General features: G+C 48.4%; 1 protein-coding gene across 1 annotated transcript in view; it reads right to left on the reverse strand.

The window, feature by feature from the left end:
* The window catches only part of GALNT17 (polypeptide N-acetylgalactosaminyltransferase 17), a 434,553-nt gene that overhangs the window by 292,775 nt on the left and 121,912 nt on the right, over window positions 1–19,866 (reverse strand). The gene's annotated exons all lie outside the window — the stretch shown is intronic.

Raw genomic sequence — 19,866 nt, forward strand, 5'->3', positions numbered from 1 at the left:
GGACCCAGCCCATTCTGTCTTCCCTCTGGTTCTGATCCGAGGTGTCCTCCTCCTCGGCCCCAGGTGGCCCGCGAGGCTCTTGGCTTCCCTGGCTTCTGCTCTGGTTCCAGCTACAGAAGCAGCAGAGAGGCTGGTCCCTCGGGAGACTCCTCTCACTGCTGCCCTGGTAGAGCTTCTCTGCCTTCCAGTCTGTCCTTCTACTTTGCCCACCGTCCCCTGGGGCCGGGATCTCAGGGTTCCAGGCCTAGGGGAGTCCCCACACTCAGTCACAGAACAATAACCACAGTGATCAGTTTCTCCTTTCTCTCTGTCTTAAACTCTTGGAGCCTCAGTTTCTCATTCTGAAAAGGAAGAGTAATGACTTATCAGCTTATATGACAGAGCGCACACCAAGAGGATAGAAAGCACAGTGCTTGGCAGACAGTAGGGGCTCAACTCATAAGGGCTCTCTCGTATATTCCCGAAGGGATGTAAGGTGGTGTGGCCATTTTCAAGAACAGTTTAGCAGCTCCTCGAAAGGTTAAACACAGGATTATCATGTGACCTGGCAATTCCTCTCCTAGATACACAATGTATGTCCACACAAAAACTGGGACCCAAATGTCCATGGCAGCACCATTCACAGCAGCCAGAGTGGAGACCACCGCCATGCCCATCAACTGTAGAACACGTGACCAACTGTGGCACACCCACACAATGGAATACTATTCAGCCGTGAAAAGGAATGAAGCATGGATACGCGCTACAATGTGGATGAAACCTGAAAACATGATGCGAAATCAAAGCCAGACAAAACATCAAAGATACTGTAGGATGACATATGTATGAAATGTCCAGAGAAGGCAACCGCACAGAGACAAACAAAACAAAACAAAACAAAATCAGATTGGTGGTTACCAGGGGCTGGGGTGGGATGGGTAGTGACTGCTAATTATCATGGGGTTTCCCTTGGGGGTGATAAATGTTCTAGAATTAGGTACTGGTGATTTGTATAGAGGGAATTTTATGGTACATGAACGGTCTCTTAATCAAAAAATAATCGAAAAGATTAAAATAAGCAAAAGTAGACTATGCAGGGAAAAACAACAACAGGAAGGGCACTTGACCCCTCTTTCTTGAACTTTCTTGTGTCCACTTCAAAGCCCTATGACCCAGAGAGGCTGCTCGGAGCTCTAGTGCAAACCCAGGAAAGGTCTTCCTTTACCTCTTTGTCGGGTCATATTCTAGATCTATCTGTCCATCTATGAAGCATCTACTCAAAATTTTATTCTACCTCCTTCCCTCTGCAAAGTTCTCTAACTGCCATATTTATCCTGCCTAATTCAGTTCCTACAGCCAGAGAAATTAGAAGCAGTTTTGTGTCATGGTTACACACACACACACACACACACACACACAATTTTCTGTTCTTCGGGAATAATGAATTACTATAACTTTTCCATTACCGTTGTCCGCAGAGTAATAAACCACAGACCCAAACTACATTTCAGTGTGTTCCCTTTTGCAAAAGGTAGAAAAACTCCTCTTTCCCTCTAGATGAAGGGCACGTCTGCCTCCCCCCTGCCCTGCCCATAATGCCCAAGAGGCAAAATTAAATTACCTTTTTCAAAATCCATTGGGGGGGGGGATTTTTTTTTCAAGTGGACAACCTGGTGAGCACTTCGAGAATTTTCCTGACGTCTCACATGATAAAATGTCCCCTTTAATCCCTCCCCACGGCTAACAAAGTGCAGCAACTCAACCCTTCCCATTTAATTTCCTTTCAAACCCAGGTTTCTGAGGGGACTCCAACACAATAGTTACCCTGGAAGGATTCCAAGGAGCAGTGACTGCTTCCAACCCAACGTGTGCTCATTGTTATACAAAATGCCTTTATAGAGAGAAACTCTGAGTCAATATGCACTTTCTGCCCCCCACCCCACCAGCTTGCTCTCTCCCTAATTAGCTTTTACTGAGCTAAGGCTCACCATTTTTTAAGGCCAGAAAGTCTCCTTTACAAAATATTCACCTGATACATGGAAGATTTTTTTTTTCTAAGGCAGCTTTCATTCTCGATAATTATTCTTTGCTAAATAGAAACAAGCACTGTGGCTTGCTAATGTGTTTTGTTGCCCGGGACGGATGGCCACGGCACAGAAAAACCTTTGTTGTTCCATGGATGATTCTCCTTTCTTATTTACTCTTTCGAATTCCAGCCTCCTGAAAAAGAGTCCCTCCAAGCCCTCGCAGGGATACTGGGAGGGAAAAAGTATCCTGAGGATTGCATCCTTGTCCTCCTGGAATCTATAATGTGGACAGGAAACTGAGATAGGCTCTTGCATTGCTTGAGCGGTAAAAATAAAGCCTCCTGAGAATAAGGCACGGGGGGGGGGGGCATGATTCAGAGAAGGAGGTGGTCAATGCGCCCTTAGAAGAATGTATTCCTGCTCATAATACCCAAGGATGGTAAGACATGATGGTCTTAGTCCAGTAAGTGGGAAAGTCTGTGGCTCTCTCCAGCATGGACTCTGGGCTGGGATTTGAGAACTCTCTCTTTGGGGGAGCCCTCACCCGCCAAGCCCGCCAGCACAGCCAGTGTGCCCTCCACTGGTGAGCAGAGCTAAGAAGAGACCTGTGACGGGGTGCCCCAAAGGGAACAGAAAGGAAGAGATTCATTTCCACCTTCAAGTGACATTGACTCATTAGGCACTTCCTATAGCCCCAGACTTAGGCGGAGATTCAGCCACAAAGAAAACAGACACAATTCCTGCCCTCGTGCCTCTCACAGGCTAACGGGGAAAACGAACATTAAGCAACTAATTACACAAGTGATTCAAATTAGGTCAAATGCAACAGGTATACAGCCTGGAACATGCCTTGATCCATGTGGTCAGAGGCTGAAATCCCAGCTCCCCGTAGCTCAGAATGTAACCTAAGGTCTCTAAAGTGGGGTTCAAGTTAAAATGAGGCTATTACCGTGAGTTCTGCTCCAATCTGACTAGTGGTCCAGAAGACACCCTAGGGATGAGCACAGAGAGGAGGACCATGCCCAAGAGAGGGCAGGTGTCTGCAAGCCAAGGAGAGAGGCCACGGAACAAACCCACCCAGAGGACACCTTGATCTCGGACTTCCAGCCTCCAGGACTTGAGAATGTAAATTTCTGTTGTTTCAGCATCCCCCCCTCCCCGGTCTGTGGTACTAGGCCCAGCAGACCAACACACAATCACAGACAATCCTGCTAAATTTTCTTTTTTAAAAAAATTTATTTACTGAGAAAGAGAGAGAGCAGGGCGGTGGGGGAGCAGGGAGAGCAGGAGAGGGAGAGAATCTCGAGCAGACTCCCTGCTGAGCCTAGAGCCCAGTGAGGGGCTCCATCCCAGGACCCTGAGATCACGACCTGAACCAAAATCAAAAGTCAGACACTTAACTGTCTGAGCCACCCAGGTGCCCCCCCCCCCCCCCCGCGCCCCGTTAAATTTTCAAGGGCTTTTTGGCACTGGTGACACGGAGGCAGAAGTCAACATCAAGGTTTGGTTCCAGGTCAACAGATAATGATGAAAGTTAACTGTTAGTTGCAGACACAGGGGCAGTTGGTGTGGGAAGGGGAGCTATACTCTAGACTAATGTCCTCTTCTGTCTCGGGGACCAGCAGGGCCCTCTGGGCTCTGGCCTCTTGTGTTTCCCCCACACAGGGACCAGGGAAACAACAGCACAGTACAGCCATCCACATCCTTACACACGAACGCTCCTACCCCTTCACCGACCCATCTCAAGGATTTAACGAGTCAAGGGAAGACCCTCCCAACTTCGTCCTTGTCCTCGCTCTACACTGACAAGCTGTGCTATCCTGCTTAATCTCTCCACTGTCCTGGGACTCTTCTGCCCCTCTCCCCTGCTTCTGCGTGCGCTTCCTCTCTTTCAAATAAATAAAATCTTCTTTTAAAAATATTTCTTTATTTATTCATTTGACAGAGAGAGAGAGAGAGAGCGCGAGCACAAGGACGGGGAGTGGCAGGCAGAGGCGGAGTGAGTAGCAGGCTCCCCACTGAGCAGGGAGCCCAATGCAGGGCTCAATCCTAGGACCCTGGGATCAGGACCTGAGCTGAAGGCAAACACTTAACTGACTGGGCCACCCAAGTGCCCCATCTCAAAAAAAAAAAAAAAAAATCTTCAAAAAATAATAAACTATTTTATTCTCTCAAAAAGTTTTCTTTTACCAACCTACTTTGAACACTTGTCTCATTGTATTCCGTTTCTTTTGTATTTTTAAAAATTTTGATGCTGTCACTTTCAGCTTACCTCCTTTAGCAAAAATCTCAATTATTGTGTCTTGTTTTATTGCCTGTAAACATTTCCCTTCCCCGTTTTTACTTTCTTTCTTTTGGTTTCCTTGCTTTTAAAACTCCCTTAACCTTCTGCCCTCCTTTTAGGAGACTACCTTTTAAGGTCACCTTTTCCCATCTATTTCTTGAGAACTCATTTCTATATTGGCCAATATGGTAGTGGGAATGGAAGCAGGAGAGGCTGCTACCCCTGCCCTGGAGACACTGGACTTCCAGTGTGTTCTTCCTCCTAAACTACCACCCCCAGCCACCCAGCCAGGCTCCCTCCTCCCTGGGCCTTCCCAGACCACCTCAGGCAGCTCTCAAGAAGTACACCACCTCGGATGGTTATATGACCTTCTGGGTACCCCTCCGCAGGGGAAGAGTGTGCAGATGGCACCCTCCGGTTACCAGATGGAAGATTCGAGAAACCCAGCACTTTCTGATCCTTCTATGAGGAAGCGATTGTTTGGAAACCAATCCTGTTAGATACTGGATTGCGGGCATGCTACGCACAACTCCATCCCAATGCAGAAGACGTGGTAAATGGGAAGCCACTTCCAGAGACCGTAGAAACCGGGTGACCACTGGCTTTTCTTTCACCCCACCTGCTGACTTCTGGCATGCTTATTTCTGAATTGCCCCTCTCTTTCCTCCCTTCTTGGCTGAATTCGGGAAGTATCTCCTCAGTGAGGGAGGAGGGGGAAGCAACTTCTCTGAGCTCATGAAGGTTCCAGAGTAGCTGACGAGAGCACAGCTTGGCCCAACTCTGGCTGGAAAGCCAGGCGTGGTGTCCCACTGGGTAGCTTATTCATAATGTGTTGGGGTAGCTGGTACCCGCCAAGGATATGGGAATGTGGACAAGAGGCGCGCCATCTTCCTCCGCCTGTGCTCTCGTGAAATCCTTGTGGTTTAGGAGAGAGCCTGCAATAGGGCTTTGACAATCTCCAGTCTCTCCCCCAACCCCCAAAGAGCACATACACTTTCCTACAGGGTTTTCATCCCTGATGGATGAGTACATCTGTTTTCAGAGCTAAGTCATCATTGCATTGCCTGCAATGAATGGTCTTCGGTTCTTTCCTAATACAGGTCCCCCTGCGTTCACCATGTAGGATCCAAGCAAAGGGAGTTTCTCCCGGCCTCCCAGAGGTTCCTTGTTGCTACATGACTTTTCTGACTGTGCCTTTCACCAGCTCCAGTAAGAGCACTCCCCATGAAGGGGCTTGACCCCCAGGCTACTTCCAGCCACCAGAAGTGTCCTCATCTGGTTGAATCACCAGTGAACCCCACCCCAGCATGGCTTAGCTAGAAGGCCTGAACCAAGTGAGAGTTGGCCAAGCGTAAAGCATGCTATTCCTCCATCCTTACACTGGGCACCTTTGAGAGCCATGTGTCCTCATTGGCTTCATCAACTCAGCTGACAGCGTGTGGTCCCTTATTCCCATCTCTGCCGAGGGACACCATGCGGGGTTAACTGGCCAAATAGCAAGCCCTCACTCCAGATATTGTCGGGAAGCCTCACTTCCAAGCTCCCTGCTGCTTGGGTTACAGATAAGGTCAGTGGAGATAAAATAATACGCAGCGAGGCTTGGTGAGATGAAATACAGGGCGGCCCCTCCCCTTAAGACTTGAAAGTTCTTTGGGGAATCAACACCGAGTCGCACACTGGGTTTGCCTCCTGGAAAACAGGGTCGACTGGACTCGTGTGTTAGGGGCCGGGTGTGGCCGTCACTCTGAGCTGTCTTCCCAAACCCTTTCTCCTCGACTGTCACCTCCCTCCTTGCTAACAGAACATGGACCGGGCGGCTATCTGGGCAGCCCCAACGATGACCAGGACACGTCTCCAGGCCTCTTGCTGCTTGGGGAGCCATGTGACCTTGCTCTGGCCAATATAAGGGAAAGACTCCTAAAGAGATTCTGGAAAGGCCATTCTTCTCTGATCTAAAGACAAGCCCTTTCTTTCACCCTGTGTGGGATGCCGGTATCAGGACATGACATTTGGATCAACCACGAAGAAAAGAGTGCAAGCCATTGTGCCAAGAACCACACACCTGACACCTCAGAGCTCCTAACAAGCCTGGGACCTCAGAGCTCTAGAAATCTTGTTAAGTAGACAGTAAACGTCTTTATGGACTCTGACACTACTGGCCCTTCTGTTATTTGCAAACAAACACAATCAGGCACAAAATGTGAGGTGACGTTGACCGCCTCCATGAAAGACATCGTGCTACGACTCGGGGGGCCCTTTATGACAACTTACTTACGGGAAATTTCTTTAGAGCCTTAGCACCAGGCTTGGTTGTGCTGCTTCTGATGTGCTTCATCCTGGAGACGAGGTGAACCACATCGATGACATTTCTTTCTCTGTGTGGGCCGGTAAGAAGCACTGGTATGGAGCCGGGTTCCATTTCTGGCAAATGTACTCAACCGTACGCACACACACTATTCAAGTTCGCATGGCGCCTAACTTCCTCCACGCTCCGCCTTTACTGTGAATGCCCCCGAACACAACTGTGGTTGCCATTGCAATATGACATTCCGTAGTCATGAGGATAATTCTGGAGTATGTAATTGTTCCTTGGTCTAAATCATTTTTTGATATTAATAAGTGAATAAATGTTAAGTAAAAGATACTTTGCAGGGGATTTATGGGGTACGTGACTCAGGGAAGGTCTACGCAAAGGTAACGGGAACCCAGATGAAGTTACGGCTGTCTCTCCTTGAGGGGAACGTGATGAGCTTCCCTAATAAGAGAACAGTGGATTTCATTCTGGAAGAACAAGAGGGTGTGTGCTTCCCAGGGAGAAGGAGAGGCATCTACCTCAAATCACAGAAGGAAGAGGCAAATTTCAGGCAAAGTGAGATGGGAGAGAGGTGGGTAGCCCCCTAACACACCAGAGAGAGATAGGAATCAGACTGCAGAGGGTCACGAATTTTGGCCTCCAGGACACAATAAACCATGAGAGGTTCTGAGTAGGAAAGAGAAAAGACATGACCAGGTCTGCGTCCCATGGTATAAAGATGACCCTAACTGACAAAAGTCACCAAAATGACATGGAACAGAGAAAAGACCATTTGAAGGAGACCTTGGCTGTTCGAGTCAGATAAAAAAAAAACCCAAGCTAAGAGAAGCGATGGGTAGAGGGAGCAGAGAGAAAGGAAAGACCCTCCAGGAGCTGAGCCAAGAGGGCTGGCCGGCTACCTTCGTACTCCTGACGCCCATGGTATCCCATGCGCCATGTTGGCTAATGTGCAAAGTGCCTGACACTCTGCAAGGAGACCTGTGGGGAGACAAGGGGCTCTCAATCTACTCTGAGAGCTAGACAAGTGTGCAGGGAGCCTTCCATGGAGCCCATGCTAAATATATAAGTGCTAAATCAAACCCCGGGCGGCGGCGGGGGGGGGGGTGTTTAATACAGAAGTTGTGTGCAAACTTATATTCCCTCTCTGTCAGTCTCTCTCCTCCCTGAGGAAAGCATACAGACCTTATGACATCAGACCCACGGCCTCTTTTGAGAGCCGTCTATAAAAGGCAGCGCAGAGGCAGGAGAAAGGAAACAGAGCAGTCTGGGTGGCAGGAGAGCCCTCAGAAACACGGGTGAGATCACACACGGCTTCAGTCCCAGGACCGGGAGCCAGACTGCCCACCTCCGAATGCAATTCAACCCTCCTTTCTTCCTCTGCATATATCCTCAAAGGCTTGACAAATGTGAGTCACCATGACAACAATAGCACCCTTCCTAAATAGCAGGCCTTTATATACTTGGTTTCTCTGTCCATATTCGCTATCTTGTCACTGCACGCCCCCTAACCCAGAGCCTTCAAACCTTCCCCTTCAAACACACATCCCCTTGGATCAGGCTCACGGAGCCCCTTCCGCCTACTCACCTGCTGTGCACATTTTCTCCCAAAGGCCTCGGTTTGGCCTCTTTCAGATAACCACACACTGGTAAGTAAGTATCCCAATTAAATAACCTTTATCATCTCTCAGAGCCAGAAAGACACACAAACTGAAAGGAAAAACGCTTCACACATTGTTCTAGTCCAAAAATATCATCTAACCCAGATCTACCAACCACTTGGAGCTTAACTTCCGTTTTCATCTTCTGGTTCCTTCTACCAAGTAGGCTTTTAGAGAGTACTTTAAGAAGTACCACCACCTCTGGGAAGTCTTCCTTTTTTTTTTTTTTAAAGATTTTATTTATTTATTTGACAGAGAGCGAGACAGCCAGCGAGAGAGGGAACACAAGCAGGGGGAGTGGGAGAGGAAGAAGCAGGCTCATAGCAGAGGAGCCTGATGTGGGGCTCGATCCCAGAACGCCGGGACCACGCCCTGAGCCGAAGGCAGACGTTCAACCGCTGTGCCACCCAGGCGCCCCTGGGAAGTCTTCCTTGATTGTATCCACTCTGTTCTCTTAAGACCTGTCTCTATCACGACACTTGTGTGATGTATTAGAATTTTCTGTTCAGATGCCTCTGTCCTCCAACAGACCATGAGAGTCTTCTCTGAAGGCAGAAACTGGGTCTTACCGTCTCTGTGAACTACCACCTGAAAACCAATGCACACCCACAGAAATTCACAAATGTGCTAGAAATCACAATGAGACACGACTTCACACCCATCAGATGGCTATGTCAAAACAAAAACCTAAAAAACAAAAAACAACACAGAAAATAAGTGTTGGTGAGGATGTGGAGAAATTGGAGCCCTGTACGCTGTTCATGAGAATGGAAGGTGTGCAGCTGCTACGGAAAACAGTAGGGTGGTCCCCTCCCCCCAAAAATTGAAAATAGGATTATCATATGGGGGCGCCTGGGTGCCGCAGTCATTAAGCGTCTGCCTTTGGCTCAGGGTGTTATCCTGGGGTTCTCCTCTGCTACAAGCCTGCTTCTTCCCCTCCCACTTCCCCTGCTTGTGTTCCTTCTCTCGCTGGCTATCTCTCTCTGTCAAATAAATAAATAAAATCTTTTAAAAAAATTACCATATGATTCGACTATCCATTTCCAGGTATATATACAGAAGAACGGAAAGCAGGGTTTCCGAGACATACTTGCACTCACACAGCAGAATGCTCAAAGCAGTGTTATTCACAACAGCCAAAAGGAGGAAGCAAACCAAATGTCCATTCATCCAGATGAGTGGATAAACAGAATGGTATATGCGTACAATGGAATATTATTCAGCCTTCAAAAGGAAGAGAATTCTGACATGTGCTCCAACATGAATGAACCTTGAGGACATTATGCTGAGTGAAATAAGCCAGTCACAAAAGGTCGAACACTGCGTGATTCCATTTATGCAAAGTCCCTAGAGTAGTCAGCTTCACAGAGACAGAAAGGAGAACGGTGGTTGCCAGGGGCTGGGGAGAGGCGATGCTGAAAAGCCATGTAATGGGTAGAGCGCTTCAGTTGGGGAAGATGAAAACATTCTGGAAATTGCACAACAATGTGAAGGTACTCAAAACTACTGTATTCTATACTTAAAAATGGCTAAGATGGGGGGGGACCTGGGTGGCTCAGTCGGTTAAGCATCCAACTCCTGGTTTCGGCTCAGGTCACGATCTCAGGGTCGTGAGATCGAGCTCCGGCTCAGGCTCCATGAGCATGGAGCCTTCTTGGGATTCTCTGTCTCTCTCTCCCTCGCCTCTCCCCCTCCCACTTGTGTGTGCAAATATGCCCTCTCTCTCTCTCTCTCAAAAAATGGTTAAGATGGTAATTTTTTTTAAAGATTTCATTTATTTATTTGTCAGAGAGAGAGAGCACAAGCAGGGGGAGCAGCAGAGGGAGAAGCAGACTCCCGCTGAGCAAGGAGCCCAATGTGGGACTTGATCCGAGGACCCTGGGATCATGACCTGAGCTGCAGGCAGGCGCTTAACCGACTGAGCCACCCAGGTGCCCCTTTAGATGATACATTCTATGCTGTGTATACTTCACCACAATTAAATGTTTAAGTGTCAATCAAATGATGATACTCTCCTGCTTACAACATCCAGTGGCTTTTTGGAGAACTTAGAATATTTAAAAAAAAAAAAAGTGGCAAACGAATCATGCTATGTTCACGGAACAGTCTTCTTCAGCTAGTTAACAACTATGATCTCTACGAAATCCGAAATGTTAGTTCTAACATAGAAACTCTCCTGCTCCGTGGTCAAAGGCTGGGACTCCCGATAACCAGCCTGACATGTGCTTTACCCCTGATCCCACGCAGAGCTATGGGGACAGCCTCCCTGCCTTGGCCGATTGCAGGACACCCAACCAAAATCAGGCACTCCGCGTCTAACGGGTGACAGATTTCCTCTTTCAACATCAAGAAATGTCAGAGACACAGTCTCCACAAAAAGAGAGGGCCAGATTTTAAGAACAACTGCTAACGAGTTCACTCCGGTGAATTTCCAGGATGGAATCCGCCAGCCCCAGTTAAAGAAAGATGTGTTCTCCCCGTGGGTCCGCAAAGGAGAGAAGAAAGCAATTGCCGTGCTTTAGCCCAGAGTCCGAATCTGATCTACAGTTTCAGGCGAGTCGCCACAGGAAGAAAGGAAGAGGGTAAAGATGTGCTAACATGTCAAGTTTTGTATGAGCATTTACTAACGTCCTAGTCCGGGAAGCAGGAGTGTGACAGATAAATAAATAAATAAATAAATAGGCCCCTCCCAAGAAACTAGCAAAATTAAAATGCGCTCAAAGCCTTTTTGCTCCAAATCGTATTATGTTTGCTAGAAGAAAAATAATGAAGTCAGGGATTAAGGTAGTTAATTTTTAAGAGTCCACACACCTGCATCTTTATCTATATTTACCTCGATTCTAACCCTGTTTATTTCCCCACTGTATTCGGTGGCCGGGGCTGGCCTAATGGAAACACCTACAAACGGGGTGGAATTTATTTTTTTCACAGTTCTGGAAGCTGGAAGCCCAAAATCGAAGCACCAGCAGGGTCGGTGCCCTCCTGAGGCCTCACTCCTTGGCTGTCTTCTCCCTCTGTCCTCACCTGTCTCCCCTCTGTGTGTGTCTGTGTCCCAACTTCCTCTCCTTTGAAGGGCATCAGGCAGATTAGATTAGGGCCCACCCTCGTGGCCTCATTATCATTTAATTACCTTTTAAAGGCCCCATCTCTAAATATTGTCACATATGAGGTACTGGGGTTAGGACATACATAGTAATTTTGGCGTGACACGACTCAGTCCTCAACAGCCACAGAGGAAAAATACTACATCTCTAAGTCAAATACTGAATGTTGCTGTGAAACTAGCAATGGAGGGTCACCTAGCCGATCCTTTTCTAGAAAGAACACTCGGCTAAGGAGCGCAAAGGGAAGCTCTCCAGACTGCAGGTGTCCCGTTGGCACAGGTGGGCAAACCTACGTAATTCGCATCTCAGCACCCCTGTAAACCGAGGGATCTCTGGAGGAGGGGCGGAGGGAGAAGGAGAGAGGGAGAATCTTAAGCAGACTCCACGCCCAGCACAGAGCCCGACATGGGGCTTGATCTCACAACGCTGAGAGAGACCAAGAGTCCGACGCTTAACTGACTGAGCCACCGGGGCGCCCCCAAACCCTCTCCATCCTCAGTGGCTTACCCGTTGACTGAATGTAACCAAACACTTACAGAACTATTCAGGGTCATGAGGTCATTTTCCCAAGGTCCATTCAGGCTGCAAATGGAGAGAACCAACGCCTGAGCCCAGGGGTCATCCCCTCCCCCAAGCCTTCAGAGCCATCTACACATGGACGAATCCCTCATCCAGCTCTCCATCCTTGTCCACTTAATTCAACTGTAGACCTGTCTGTGCAGTCATTGGCTCTTCCAATATGGAAGCCAGTATTCTTTATCTCTAATTTCTCTTCCTCCTCTGTGCTTCATCTTTTCCCTGTGAGTGAAAAAAAATACTAGATTTCTGAGTCAAGATGGCAGATTGAGCATACCTACGTGATTGTATTCTCTCCCCAACACCCCAACTAACACTTCAGAAGAGGGATTAAGGCATAAGCCCTCACAGATGGGTCAGGCAGAAGAGGAGGCAGTAGTAACAGGACTCGGGAGGCTTCCACACAAGGAACAAAGCTGCATCTTAAGCCACCCATGAGGAAAGAGGAGTACCAGCCCTATTCCCTCCGCAGAGTCCTGGGAATACGCAGGGAACCACGGCACCAGGAATGGCAGCCATGCAGATGTGCTGCCTAAGTCTCCCTTCCAGAAGGACCTTGCCAATGGACAGCCCCCAGCTCTTAGCATCTTTGGGGGTGGCCGCATCTTTGGAGCAGAGGCCATGCTCTCCCTGGACAGCCCCAGCCAATGACTGAGCCTGGCCAAGCTACCAGGGGCATTCCTGCCAAATGCATGAAAGACAACCAAGAGTCAACCAAGAGTCAACCAAGAGCCGGACTCTGTCCGATCTGCATCACGGTCTGAGGTTCTCCCTGCCCATCCCTGTAGTTGTCAGATCTGCCTTGTTTCTTTCTTTCTCTGTTCTCTCTCCCTCTCTCTCTCATTCCTTCTTTCCAGATGTGACTTAGTTAAGAGGAGGTCATACTGAATTAGGATGGGCCCTGAATCCCATAGCTGGTGTCCTTACAAGAAGGGGAAACACAGTCACACAGAGGGAAGAGGACGCTATTGAGACAAAGCCACAGGCTGGAGGGACACCGCTGCAAGCCAAGGAACATTCAGGATTGCCAGCAGCCACCAGAAGCTTTAGAAAAGGCAAGGAAGGCTTCTTCTCTAGAGCTGCGAGCCTCCCCAGGAGACACAGCCCTGTGGACACCTTGGTGGCAGGCTTCGGGGCTCCAGAGAGCTGAGAGAAGAGATGCTCGATGTTGTGGGCCACCCAGGGAAGGGTCATGTGTTCCAAACGTCCTGGGAAACTAATACAAGGGTGCAGGGGACCTGGGCCGAGCCACTTAACCTCTCTGTGAACAGGGACCGAGTCACAAGTGGATATGAGGATCAAGGGGTGGTGAATTTCGTGTGTCCATTGGGCTGGCCCCGGGGGTGCCCAGAGGCCACATTCTTTCTGGGGTGTCTGTGTGGGTGTTTCTGGTCAATCAGGGAACTCAGTTCACCCATCCATGGAAGATCTGGCTAGAATAGGCAGAGGCAGGAGGAATCCATGCCCTTTATCTTTCTCCCTCACGGCTGAGCTAGGACGTCTCCCCTCATCTTCTCCCACCCTCGGACTGGGATTCACACCACTGGCTCCCCTGGTTCCCAGGCCTTCATTTTTGGACTGAATCATACCACCTGAGTCTTGAACCAGTTCCTACAATAAATACCTTTCTCTCTCTCTCCACCTCCTTGCCCCAGGACACTAACCTCTCCTGGTTTTCCTCCCATCTGATCACTGACTTCTTTTCATTCTCCTCTGGTGATTCCTTCTCATTTTCTGGCTTTGAAAGATGGCCCCAGGCTCAGCTTCAGCCTCTTCTCTGCTGTTCTCTTCTCAGGCTCGCCTCATTGCCTAAGTCCCTAAAGCCAGTCCCATGGCTCTAAACACTGATGGTCTGTCCATCCCAAGCTTCTTCTCCCAGCTCTAAACTCATATACCTACCTGTGCACACAGCATCTCACCCTGGGTGTCCAACCCAACAGGCATCCTGAGCTCAACATGCCCAACCCAAGCTCCCAAGGCCCCTCCCAAACTTGCTCCTCACATGTCTCCCCATCTCTTCCCAGAACAGCTTCGGGCCTTCAAAGGCCCTCCTTGGGCTCTGCGCCTGCCCTCGACCCACCAAGACCTCCGGGAGCCCTGTCAGCCCTACCTTTGAACTATATCCAAAATTGACTGCCTCCTGTCACCAAATCACCACCATGTGCCCCAGAAGCCATCTGCTCAACCTCCCTGCTTGCCACCCCAGGCCCCTTCCTTTCGCACGCACTGCTCCTTCTTACCTAAAGTCCCTCTGGATGGCTTCTTCCCTTCCTACTTCCAAATCTTTGCACAAATGGCACTCTAACTGAGACCGCACCTCCCTGCCATTCTCCATGCCCTCCCCTACCTTATTTTCTTTCAAGTCGTCATCCTCACCTTACACAGTATGGAGGTTTGTCAGTCTCCCCAGATAATAAGCTCCAAGAGGTCGGGAACTCTGTGTTCCCAGAGCCTAGGCCGTGCCTGGCACTTTGTAAACGCTCAAAAACCATTTGCAGGGTAAAAGAGCTAGTGAATCAGTGAATGAAAGAAGACTGTTTGAGTTCTGCTGTTTCTCTAAGGCAGGAAAGCTGGCAAGAATCGAGTATACAGCTGCCCAAAGAGCAGGAAAACGAGGTGTGTTTTGTTCAAACAAGCAAGGTATGCTTGAGGGATGTGTCAGAAAAATTAGAGTAGGGGGGCGCCTGGGTGGCACAGCGGTTAAGCGTCTGCCTTCGGCTCAGGGCGTGATCCCGGCGTTCTGGGATCGAGCCCCACATCAGGCTGTTTCGCTATGAGCCTGCTTCTTCCTCTCCCACTCCCCCTGCTTGTGTTCCCTCTCTCGCTGGCTGTCTCTCTCTGTCAAATAAATAAATAAAATCTTTAAAAAAAAAAAAAAAAAAAAAAAAAAAGAAAAATTAGAGTAGGAAACTTCACGAACATTCTAGAGGGACAAGCTCATTTCACATTTTAATGGACCCAAATACACACATGTGCTCCCTGAGACACACGTGGAGAAATAAAAGCTGACTCTTGCTTGCTTTCTCCAGATAACTTTAATGTGGTTGTTTTGAAAACCCTTGCTTCACAGCTGCCTCTGAGGAGTTCGGCTATTATGCGGGTCCCGGAGAGAAATATGTACCAAGCTCTGTTAGACTTCCAGAAAGAGAAATTCAAAGGGCTAATCTCAAACGTTCGGGGTCAAGTCTTGCAAGGAATGTGGCTCTTTATCAAATTTTAGGGCCTCTTCTTTAGAGGGGAGGCCAACCTAATCTGAGTCATGAAGAAACAAAGAGAATAATTCCCCTATCCCAGAGAATCTGCGAATTGTTTCCAAGAAACAGATCAATGTGCTAAGTAGCTGTAACGACTATATTAACAAGAAAGATTAGAATCAGACATCTTCCCAGTGCAAGCGAGAAAAACCACAGTCTCTGTATTTGACCGTGCTCTCTTTCGCCTCGGGCGTCCCGAAGTATATTCGAGCCGTCATCGAGGAACCCCGCCAATCCACACTCCAGAATCATTCACTCCGGAAGGGCTGGCTAATTTCAGTTTGCTGTAATTTACGAAGTAAATGAAAAGAAAGCAATTAAGTAGTATAAATACGCCTGGCATGCCTAACTTACGGAAGCTATCCTATTTTTCAAGATCTTCGTATCCTAATTACATGCATGAAAATTGCTACTCTTGATCACAAATGAGTGCTCCGTGTTGAGGAAGGCCAAGTTCAACAGAGTTGCAATGGAGACAGGGTGTTGTGTTTTTTTTCCCCCTTGAAACCACAGAGTCATGCTATGTTTCTGAAAATAATAAATTTGGTCAAACGAATAAAATCCAGTAAAATAGTATTTCTGGATTTTTTTTTAAAGGTTTTATTTATTTATTCGACAGAGATAGAGACAGCCAGCGAGAGAGGGAACACAAGCAGGGGGAGTGGGAGAGGAAGAAGCAGGCTCCTAGCAGAGGAGCCTGATGTGGGGCTCGATCCCAGAACGCCAGGATCACGCCCTGAGCCGAAGGCAGACGCTTAACTGCTGTGCCACCCAGGCGCCCCAGTATATCTGGATTTTTACCAACAAGGCCGGGCTACCTCTCCCCGCTGCAGTCACATTCTGTACAGGGGAAGTCTCTGACCTTGGAAGCACACGGCCATGTGCCCAGATCAAGAGACGGCATATGGACACACAGCCTCGCACAGGTTATGCTTGTATCTTTCCAGCCCTGAAATTACTGGATAGAATTCCAAGGTGACCACGTAAAGTGAGGGAATGCTCATTTTGGAAACACAACTTGTAGTATATGTTTAAGAAGCCATCATTATGATTTGTGATCACACTTTTTTCCTCCCGAGAGTATTACAAGTTACGACCCATAGCAGGCTGTTCTTGGCCTTCCTCCTCTGGGTGAAAACGCAGAAGGTACCAAGAAAAGGTTAACTCAAATGATAGTGAAATTCTTTTCTCACCTAAGCAGGTGCCTTCATTTGTCTACCCTTGACCTTATTCATTTTTTTTCTTTTTTGTCTTATTTTACTGTGATAAGAGCATGAGCTCCAGCCTCTCAACACGTTTGTAAGTGTCCAATGCTGTATCATCAACTGCAGGTACAACGTCGTACAGCAGACCTCTGCAACGGATCCATCTGGCTTCGCTGAGACTTTATGCCTGCAGACAGACAGTCAAAAGAACTGTAGGCCTAACGGGAAACAACGAACAAAACGGCAAGAGTAAATCCCTCCCTATCAATAACTACTTTAAATGTAAATGGATTCGACAATATTCCTGTTTAAAATAAGCTTCTGCTAAAAGTGAAATAAGCAGTTGATGAGGAATTATGGAAAAAGAACAAGTCCAGTTTCTGACGCCCCCACGGCAGCTCACGCTTCCTCGGCCGTGGCCAGAGGGTGGAGGGCGGGCCCGGAAGCTCAAGGTCAGTGTAAGGTCCAGGCTCTGTGCACTGACAGGAGACACGGGGATGGTGAGCATGTTTCGACCCCTTTTCCCTTCTTCCCCTTTTAGAAATACCATGTGTTAGGGACGCCTGGATGGCCCAGTTGGTTAAGTGTCTGTCTTTACCTCTGGTCATGATCCCGGGGGTCCTGAGATCAAGCCCCACGTCGGGCTACCTACTCAGTGGGGACTCTACTCTCCCCCTCCCTCTCCCTCTGCCCCTTCCCCACCTCCATGGCTCATGCTTGCTCTCTCCCTCTCTCTCTCTCTCAAATAAATAAATAAAATCTATTTTAAAAATACCGTGTGCAACTTTTAATTCTGCCTAGCAGCATGTTGAGAACCATGTGTGTATATGTGTGTAGAAAACAAATGACTTCTTTCCAAGCTAGGAAGAACAGCTGTTTCTCAGTTACTTGGATCAGAAAATAACCCCCTTCCATTTGTTATCCTGTCCAAGTCCATGAACATCCAATAGCCAGTGATTCGGAAAGCTCAGCCATGCTAGCTGTGCAGAGCGGGGACACAGGAGAGAGGCAGTCGTCTCCCTGTTTGCCAGCCCACCGCGCCTCCGTGTCATTCTGATTTTTAAACTCAACAAGCCTCCTCGGAGAAAAAGAAACTTCAAATCCGCCTCCTGCCTTTAATGAGAGCACACATTCCTTCACCTTAAATTATTAAAAGGAGACCCAACTCCCAAGGGTGTTATCAAAACAATGTAAATCATCTCCCTCAAAAGTTTGATTGAACATAGCAGGCATTTTCCCCCATCAGCACCAGGCGCCAAGGAAAAGCAGGCTGTGTGATGCTGTGATTATGAGGGTGAATCGCTGCCCCCCCCCAGGGACCTCCAAGCACAGACACGTGAGGACACACAGCTCTGTCTAACCACCGCCCTTCTCTCCACCACACGTCCTCTCCGCGTGAACCCCCCTCCCGCGATTCGGCCACCGCCTGCACAGCCCACGGGGGCAGGAGAGCGTGCTCCGTGCCTGGCACACAGCAGACGCCTGGCCACCACCTCCAGGCACAGGGCTGGGGGGAATCACAGTGCTGCAAATCCTAAGCCTCAGTTTCCTTGTCTGTTCAATGGAGCAGGTAACCCCCGCCTCATAGGTCTGCTGCAAGGAATTCCAGGGGTGACATGCGTCTGCATCTGGAGGTCCCTTCACAAGATGAAGACCAAGATAGATCAAAAACACATCCCAGAAAGAAGTTATTCATAAGCAAAGAACCCTGGTCTTCTACACGGGCCCCCAGGCCCTACAGGTCCTTTGCCAGTCCCTCCTGTCTGGGGTTCAGGTCTGCTCACCCGTAAGGTTTAGACGTAAGGTCCTGGGAGCAGGTGTAACATTCCCGCCTGCACATGCCCGGAAGGCTCCGCCGCTGGCATTCACACGCTGCTCGTCAGCCACAAGGGTGGGGATACGGCATCTGCAAGTTACTGGGGTGAAAACCCTCATGGGTCCCTCTCGAGAAGATGCGACAGACCCACCATCACACCATCAGCACTATATCCCTGCCAAGTTCCCTCAGGAAGCTACTATTAAAAAAAAAAATCATATTCCACATCTTGGAGTTAAAACAGCATTAGTCTGACACCTCGGAAACAGGTCCCTCCACACCCAAAATAAATTTCTACCAATATCCCATAGAAGGTACAGGCCCATGCAGACATGGTGGGCACACACGTGCGCGCACACACACACACACACACACACACATACACTGAAACCACTGGAAATAAAAATGATGTAGAAATCTGATGTGTAGAAAGCTGGGTCTGAACACACCTTGACTTTGGGAAATTGAAAAACCCAGCCACTCAGAACAAAGACAGGAAAGCCCGGCCGGGGCTACCCTCCACAGTCAGCTCAGGGAGGAACACGGGGTCTGAACCAGAAAGAACCGGAAAGAGCAGACTGCGTGTGGGCAGCCACGCCCCTGCCGCCCGCTCTCAACTTCAACTTCAGTCTCTTTTTTCCATGAATCAGACTTAATTTAGGTTAACACCTTATTTTATTCCCCTGATTTTTTAAGTTTTACACTGCATCGATATTTGAAAATTGAGGGGAAATTCACTTAACATAAAATTAACCATTTTATTTATTTTTTTAAAAGATTTTATTTATTTATTTGACAGAGACACAGACAGTGAGAGAGGGAACACAAGCAAGGGAAGTGGGAGAGGAAGAAGCAGACTCCCAGCAGAGCAGGGAGCCTGACGTGGGGCTTGATCCCAGGACTCTGGGATCATGCCCTGAGCTGAAGGCAGACACTTAAAAGACTGAGCCACCCAGGTGCCCCAAAATTAACCATTTTAAAGTGTACAATCTGGGGGCATTTAGTACATTGACAATGGCGTGCAATCACCATCTCTATGTCTCATTCCGAACATTTCCATGACCCCAGGAGGGGAACTCCACACTCCGTACACACTCTTCTTTCCCTACCCCACCACTAACAACCACTAGTCTGCTTTCTGGATAGTTCTATAAATGGAATCATGCCACATGTGACCTTTGGCCTGGCTCCTTTCACTTCGCATAATGTTTCTGAGGTTCGCCCCCAGTGCGGCATGCATCAGAATTTCATTCCCTTTGGGGGCTGAATAGCACTGCATTGCATGAATGTTCCACAGTTTATCCCTTTGTCCACTGACGGACGTTTGGGTTGTTTCCACCTTCTGGCTGTTTTGTAAACAGTGCTGCCATGAATGTTCATATACGAGAATTAGTTCGAAGATCTGTGTTCAGTTCGTGAGGGTATATATCTAAGATTGGAATTGCCGGGTCATAGAAGAATTCGATGTTTCACTTTTGGGGGAACCCCCAAACTCTTTTCCACATGGCTGCATCATTTTACATTCCTACCAGCAACGTACAAGACTTCCAATTTCTTCACGTCCTCAAATACCTGCCGTTTTCTGCTTGTTTCACCATAGCCCAATGGTTGTGAGATGGTACCTCATCCCCCATCCTTTTTTTTTTTGG

The sequence above is a fragment of the Ursus arctos genome, unplaced genomic scaffold (assembly GCF_023065955.2).
Source record: "Ursus arctos isolate Adak ecotype North America unplaced genomic scaffold, UrsArc2.0 scaffold_2, whole genome shotgun sequence".
Lineage (NCBI taxonomy): Eukaryota > Metazoa > Chordata > Mammalia > Carnivora > Ursidae > Ursus > Ursus arctos.